This window comes from Garra rufa, chromosome 5, assembly GCF_049309525.1.
Source record: "Garra rufa chromosome 5, GarRuf1.0, whole genome shotgun sequence".
NCBI classification, from domain to species: Eukaryota; Metazoa; Chordata; class Actinopteri; order Cypriniformes; family Cyprinidae; genus Garra; species Garra rufa.
The window spans coordinates 31,841,090-31,847,767 of record NC_133365.1 but is presented as its reverse complement, the minus strand read 5'-3'; positions in this window follow the sequence as shown (position 1 = coordinate 31,847,767).

Below are 6,678 nucleotides of genomic sequence, written 5' to 3'. Positions count from 1 at the left end.
AACTTCATACTGACCATTGTGTATAGCTTTCTGCAAAACACTGTTATACTGTTATATATGTGATTATAGATGCTGAAACTACCAAATCATCATGATCATAAGTGAATTAAGTGTTTAGTGTAAATGTTTAAATAGGAGCTTGAAAAATAAAATTGTGAGACATGAGTATACAGTTTGTTGTTGACTTTTTTTCTGATTGAAAAGCAAGTTTTTCATTTATATTTTTAGGGTTTTTTGAGGATAAATCATGAATTGTGTAATTTAAAACATTAACTCTGAATAGAGTTAGTTATTCTTTAAAGTTCACTCATAATTGATGAAAAACAACTCTGGAGGAGATGTATATTTTGGCAGAGTAAATTTGACTCAATTTGAGTCAATTTCTTGTACCTCTGAACTGAGTAAAATAGCACAAGAGTTAATAAAAAAAAACACTAAATAGAGTCAAATGTAACAGGAGAGAGTAAAATATTAACACCAAATTGAGCAAAATTAACTCTGGAAAAACAACTCTATCAAAAGAGTAACTTTTACTCTTTTTAGAGAGGGACCAAATGTTATCTGGCATAGAGTAAGATTTTCTTCAATTTGAGTAAATTTTACTCAAGAAAATTTACTGTGTATGTATGTAAGAACAAGCAAGAACAAAGCAAAGTTTCAACAAATATAAATGCTTTAATAGAACGCATTTAAAAAGTACATATAGGTCAATAAATCATTCAGACATTGATTCTTTGACTAAGTTACATACGATGGAAACTTGATGTGACTTGACTAAATGTCTTGGAAATGACGATGATGACGATCAGTATAGAGATGGAACCAATAATGATGGCAGCAATGTTTAGGCGGCGAGCTGTGGCTCCATGAGACCGTGCCATTGGGAGGTTTCCAAGCAATCTGCTGTCCCTAGCCTGACACAAAAAATACATGATAAGCTTCAGTTTTTTTTTTAAAGCAGCAGGACATATAACTGCATATATAATTGCATTATATAGATAATAACTATATAGGCTAATTGCACATATGTATATTGTTTACCTTTATTGAGTTGTAAAAGGCTCCAAACCCAAGACAGCAAGGGTTGCAGAAGTGAAGATTGAACGTGGAGAAAACGATATCATCATTGATGGTTTGGTCAGGCATAGACACTACTACTGGCTGGGCAGTGTAGACTTTATCATCCTGCATCAGGTTTCCCCCTGGCGCTGGGTAGTTCTGCATCGCTGTGTCAGTTCAATGCCAAGAAGTTGCTCTCTGTGATGCTTGCAAGTGTTCAGCTCCCTTTTATAGAGAGGTCTATCGGTCTGTGGTCTATGCATGCATGTGTGTTTTGCAATGTTAAGGAACACTGGGTGGGGTTAAAAGCTATAGATTACTCAGAAACAATGTCTGAGAGCAGCTGAAAAAATCTGTGTATTTTTTTTATTTGCGCAATGTGCATCTCTTTGCGAAACTACTAAATGTTTTAAACATAGACACACCAACAAAAATGCTTGTACATTACAACAATAAAAAGTTTTGTTTTCAGTTACTATCAGACATACATTTTATAACTGTATTTGTGTGCAGTATCTTGAAGTTCAGGCAAAAATAAAAATGGGCTGTTAATTTAATTAATTTCCCCTCAGGCCATCCACAGAACCTGTTGTTCTTGGTGATTCATAACAATATGAAAGTTAAAGGGATAGTTCACCCAAAAATGAAAATTGTGTCATTAATTACTCACCCTTGTGTCGTTCCAACCCGTAGGACCTTTCTTCATCTTCAAAACGCAAATTAAGATTTTTTTGACAAGCTTTCCAAAATCCAAGAGCTTTCTGATCCTTTATAGACTGCTACACAACTGACAAGCTCAAGGCCTAGAAAGGTAGTAAGAACATTGACAAAATAGTCCATGTGACATCAGTGGTTCAACCTTAATTTTTCATTCATATTTGGAACACAAATTAAGATGTTTTTGATATAATCCAAGAGCTCTCTGAACCTCCAGACAGCAAAGGTACCGAGAACATTGACTAAATAGTCCATGTGACATCAGTGGTTCAACTGCAAAGGAGACAAATTGTTGAATAGAGTTGTCATTTTAGTTGTTTGCGCAACAAAAAGTATTCTTACAGCTTCATAAAACTACGGTTGAACCACTGATGTCACAGACACTGTAAAAAACTTTCCAGTTTACGAAACCTTTTCAGTCTCAATACAAAAAATGCTACTTTCTTGAAACTACTTAAAAACCTTTGTCAAACCAACAAAATTACCCCAAATGTTGTCTCAACAATTCAAACACTGACTTAAATTTGTTGTTGTTTTGTCATCATTGTTAGTTATTTGTTATACTGTGATGTTAATATGTAAAGTGGTGCTCATCTTTTTAACAGCTGTTAAATGCCACCGTTCTTGAGGTTTGTTTCTCTAGTTTTGAGTATGTTAAACCACTTACATCCATATTTTACAAACAAATGCAATGTTGTGTACATTTTACATTTACATTTTAGTTATCCACTAAGGATTCTATAACAATTAACTGTTTGTCATTCATAAATAAACATAAAATTGATAATGTGGTGATTTAAACACATTTTTTTCATCTAGGAGACAAAAGAAAATGACCTCAGCAACAGTAATTGTTGTTTAAGTTGATGTGACAAGAATCTTTCAATTAGCATAATAAGACAATCAGCATTGCATTAAAAAACAAATTAGCATTGGCTAAACAAAGTTTGTTTGCTGAGAAGAACTAAAAAACTATTGTTGAGAGAACACAACAGTCTTACTGAATAAAGTTGCCTTCTTTTTCATGTTTTCTCAACTATTTATTGGTACTTTTCTAAGCCTTGAACCAAGGACCCTTGCTGTCTAATGAGGGTCAGGGAGCTCTCGGATTTCATCAAAATATCTTCATCGAATGCCCATTTTCTACAAGTTCATATGATTCTTTAGGGTCTTAATGAAAAGTCTATAATATACTTTGGTTAAAAAATTCTCAATAGTAGTGTAAAAAAACACCCTTTTACCTTATCAAAATCAACTCATTTTATTCCACAGTCCTTTAAATGCAAATGATCTCTGCTTGCCCCGCCCCTCTCTGCTGTCGGATTATGAGCAGTAATGTTTACTTTAGCTGCAATTAGCCATATTTAGCGGTGAGACTTGCCAACAAGCACATTATTAAGAAAGGCCGATTGCAAAGATGTGACGTGCGGGAAAAGATGAGGAAGCAAATGCAGATGAATGAAGATTTAATAAACAAACGTGAATGATACAGACAACAGGTGAAGTGCGATCTCTCGGATGGGCGAGGCAGGGGCTAGATGGTCGTGACGTGATGAGCAGTGAAGTCCTGAGCGGGTGAGTCCTGGGGATGCGTGGTGAATAATCCAGACAGAGAAGTACACGAAGACACAAACGACATCCAACGAAGACTCCAACTCGAACTCACAAAGACACACACAGCAAAGGTCCGGGAAACAATCATCTGACAGAGGAAGAGAGACAGCGGTGAGTATAAGTAGAGTGAGATGATGAGCGGCACCTGGTGCGGGACTGATTGGCAGCTGATGAGTGAGCATGACGTACAACACAACAAAACACAGATCACGAGACCTGAGAACACAGCTGATCTGTGTACCGTGACAGTACCCCCTCCCCTAGGAACGTCGCCTGACGTTCCCAGACTCCATTACCTGTCGATTGTAATCATCAATGAGGGAGTGATCCAGGATGTCCCTGGCAGGAACCCAACTTCTCTCCTCCGGACCGTAACCTTCCCAGTCCACCAAGTACTGAAATCCGCGTCCTCTCCGTCTAGAGTCCAGAATACGATTAACCGAATAGGTGGTCTCCCCGTCTACGAGACGCGGCGGTGGGGGAACCGGAGCTGGCGGATTAATACGTGCGAAAAACACGGGTTTGATTTTGGATACATGAAAGCAAGGTGAATTCTCCTGTACACTGGAGGGAGTTTGAGGCGAACTGCCACCGGACTAATGATTTTGGTGACAGCAAACGGGCCAATAAATTTGGGAGCAAGTTTATTAGACACGGATCGGAGAGGAATATTCTTAGTAGAAAGCCACACTTTAGAACCAATGACGTATACGGGAGGCTTAGACCGGTGGCGGTCGGCTTTGGCCTTGGTGCGATCTCTCACCTGGAGTAGAGTCTCACGGGCTCTAGTCCAGGTGCGATGACACCTCTGGACGAAGGCGTGAGCAGAGGGGACCGCGACTTCGGATTCCAGACTGGGAAAATTAGGTGGCTGGTATCCTAAACTACCTTCAAATGGGGATAGGCCCGTGGCTGATACTGGTAATGAATTGTGGGCGTACTCCACCATAGACAGTTGCTGGCTCCAGGAGGAAGGATTTCTAGCGACCATACATCGTAACGTTCTCTCCAAATCTTGGTTGGCTCTCTCAGTTTGTCCATTGCTTTGAGGATGGAACCCCGAAGAGAGACTAACAGTAGCCCCCAGAAGTTTACAAAACTCTTTCCAAAATTTGGATACAAACTGGGGTCCCCTGTCGGAGACCACGTCCGTCGGGAGGCCATGTAACCGAAAGACGTGGTCTACGACTGCCACCGCTGTCTCCTTGGCTGAGGGTAATTTGGGCAAGGGAATAAAATGGACCGCCTTCGAGAACCGGTCCACCACGGTCAAAACTACCGTGTTACCCTGGGAGGGTGGGAGGGCGGTAACAAAATCTAGAGCGATGTGGGACCAGGGTCTCGAAGGGATCGGCAGCGGTTGTAGGAGCCCATCTGGAGGTCTGTTAGATGTCTTACCAATAGCACAAACTGAGCAAGCCAAAACAAAACTGCGAACGTCACGAGCCATGAGTGGCCACCAAAATCGTTGCTTGACCAAGTGTATGGTGCGATTGACCCCTGGATGACACGCTACATTGGAACAATGTCCCCACTGGATAACTTCGGACCTAAGATTCTCTGGCACAAACAAACGGTTAGGTGGGCAACCGACCGGAGGCGTTACCCCATGTAAGGCTGTTTTAACCTCCCAACTGAGAGTAGAGACAATAAGTGTCTCAGGAAAAATACTCTCGGGAGTAGACGGGCGATCGGAATGGTCAAAAATACGAGATAATGAATCGGGTTTGATATTCTTAGACCCCGGGCGGTACGAAATAGTAAAATCAAATCGTCCGAAAAAAAGTGCCCACCGAGCCTGCTTAGAGTTCAATCTTTTAGCATTTTGGATGTATTCTAGGTTTTTGTGATCAGTCCAAACAATGAACGGTACCCCCGACCCTTCTAACCAGTGGCGCCATTCCTCCAATGCTAACTTGACAGCCAACAACTCTCTGTTATCAATATCATAATTAGTCTCGGCTGTCGACATGCGGTGTGAAAAAAACGCACAGGGATGCATCTTGTTGTCTGTCGGTGAACGCTGTGAAAGCACCGCACCTACCCCCACCTCCGATGCGTCGACCTCTACCACGAACTGTCGTGATGGATCAGGGGTAATCAGAATGGGAGCTGAAACAAAGCGGCTCTTGAGTTTGGCAAACGCAGTCTCAGCTGCGTCTGACCACCTGAACGACGTTCGGGGAGAGGTCAAGGCAGTCAGAGGCGCGGCTAGTTGGCTGTAGTTGCGAATAAAACGCCGGTAAAAATTGGCGAACCCCAGAAACCTCAGTAGGGCCTTAGGGGAATCTGGGCTTGGCCAATCTACCACAGCCTTAACCTTCTCGGGATCCATACGCATACCCTCAGACGACATGATGTACCCTAAGAAAGGAACAGACTGTGCGTGAAATTCGCATTTCTCCGCCTTGACAAAAAGCCCATTCTCTAGCAGCCTTTGGAGCACTCGCCGAACGTGCTGCACATGTTCCTGGAGAGAAGAAGAAAAAATCAATATGTCGTCCAGGTAGACATATATGAACTGATCGACCATGTCTCGCAGCACATCGTTGACAAGTGCCTGAAAGACCCCTGGGGAGTTGGACAAGCCGAAGGGCATGACCAAGTATTCAAAGTGCCCCCTGGGGGTGTTAAAGGCAGTCTTCCATTCAACTCCCCTCCTGATGCGAACCAAATGATATGCATTTCTTAAATCCAATTTCGTGAAGACGGACGCTCCCTGCAACCTCTCGAAGGCTGAAGATATTAGCGGCAAAGGATAGGTATTCTTTACCGTAATATTATTCAAACCCCGGTAATCAATACAAGGTCGCAGAGACCCGTCCTTCTTCCCCACAAAAAAGAACCCCGCCCCCGCTGGAGAAGAGGAGGGTCGAATGAACCCCGCTGCTAGAGAATCAGAAATATATTTCTCCATAGCCTCTCTCTCGGGAACTGAGAGTGAATAAAGTTTGCCTTTCGGCGGAGACGTACCTGTCAGTAACTCTATCGCACAGTCATAGGGACGGTGAGGAGGGAGAGAAGCAGCCCGAGACTTACTGAACACTTCCTTCAGGTCATGGTACTCCGCGGGCACGTTACTCAGATCCACTGTCTTCTCCTGAAACACAGAACTAGAAACAGACGGACAGGCAGACACAAGACAAGACTCGTAACATCTATTGCTCCACTCAGTCACCGACTTCAGCTGCCAATCGATCCGGGGGTTGTGTCTGATAAGCCAGGGATGTCCTAAAACAACGGGTGCATGGGGAGAGTCCAGGATGTAGAATGAGATGCTCTCACTGT